Source organism: Sinocyclocheilus rhinocerous, unplaced genomic scaffold, assembly GCF_001515625.1.
Source record: "Sinocyclocheilus rhinocerous isolate Xijiao unplaced genomic scaffold, SAMN03320098_v1.1 scaffold10011, whole genome shotgun sequence".
Taxonomy (NCBI): Eukaryota; Metazoa; Chordata; class Actinopteri; order Cypriniformes; family Cyprinidae; genus Sinocyclocheilus; species Sinocyclocheilus rhinocerous.
In genome coordinates, this window is record NW_015667383.1 from 20,221 (window position 1) to 21,774 (window position 1,554).

The window sequence follows — 1,554 nt, forward strand, 5'->3', positions numbered from 1 at the left end:
AGTTCCTATGCAGGACATCTGCAACGCTGCAGGATGGTCTACGCCCCTCACGTTCGTCAGATTCTATGACCTAGATTTGCGAGCCACTCCAGGCCCCTCTGTTCTCTTGCCATAGCTGTGCTCTTCCACACTAGGCAGGGATTTGCAAGTCTGGTGGCGTGGGCATTCTCGTTCCCAAAGCGTTTTCCGATGCAGCTCGAGTTCCTGAAGAGGAACGTCTCAGGTTACGTATGTAACCATGGTTCCTCGAGGGAACGATACGCTGCGTCTCGGTGCCATACTTCCAGCATCCCTGCCAGTGCTTGCTTCATTCCTGAAGCTGACACCGGCTCCGCCGCAAGTGCTTTTATAGCTTCCTGGCCATGACGTCACCCGCCCGTGACGTCTCGCCCAGCTATTGGGACTGATTTCGGATGTGATTCAGAGCGTGGTCACAGAAGGCGTTCCCAAAGCGTTTTCCGACGCAGCGTCTCGTTCCCTCGAGGAACCATGGTTACATACGTAACCTGAGACGTTTCATAGACATAGAAAATATTGTTTAGGGCAAGTTATTTATTTTTCATTGGCTCAAGTTAAAAAATATAGATGTGAATCATTACCCTAAATTTTTTTTAATTGGATGAATCAAACATTTTTTTCAGTGCAAGGAAGCTTGATTTCAATTTTGATTTCAAACTGAATTGAATTTACAAAAAAAGACAAGTACACAGTCAGTAATAACATTATAAAACAAATTACCTCAATTCAGTTTGAGGTATTCAAAATATGACAACACTGAATTTTTATAAGCAGTGATTTAAGAGCCATATACAGTATGTTAGGCCTACCCAGATAGCAAACTGACATAGAATCAACGTTGAATCGACGTTTCTCATGGCGTCGAAACAACGTTCATCTCCGACATCGATCCAACATTGTTTTGCTCATCGGGGTAACGTTGATCCAACGTCAGGCACGCCATTCAAAACTAATGGAAAATCGACGCAATTGGTTCACTTACCGAACATTGAATCGACGTTGATTTTCAGTTGGTTGAAACGACGTCACAGAATCAACACGTATTCAACATAAAATCGATCTAATTGGTTTGCTTACATAACGTTAAAACGATGTTGATTTCATTTGGGTAAAATGACATTACTATTAACATTTTCTGCTTGTTTTAAAAATTTCACATACTTAATACTAGATAAATTAGCCTGTATATGTAATAATTTATTAAACACACATCACATTCAGTCATAATTTCTTTATTATTTATACAATACAGTTTATACACACTTTGTATAAATATGTTTAGAGCACAAACCTTCTATATAAGTCTAGCAAAGAAAATGTATTTACACTCAAATACACACAAAGAGGTATAAAGTATATTATAGGCTAATATAAATAGTGTCAAGTAACAAATTAAAAGCTATATTCACTTAAGAATAAAAATATCATGTTATTACCAAATGTGTTTGACTTTTATTTTCAGTGGGGCACAAAAGCAGATGCAAGGCAGAACATTAAGAGACTGACAGCCTCGGTCACTGTTCACTATCATTGCTT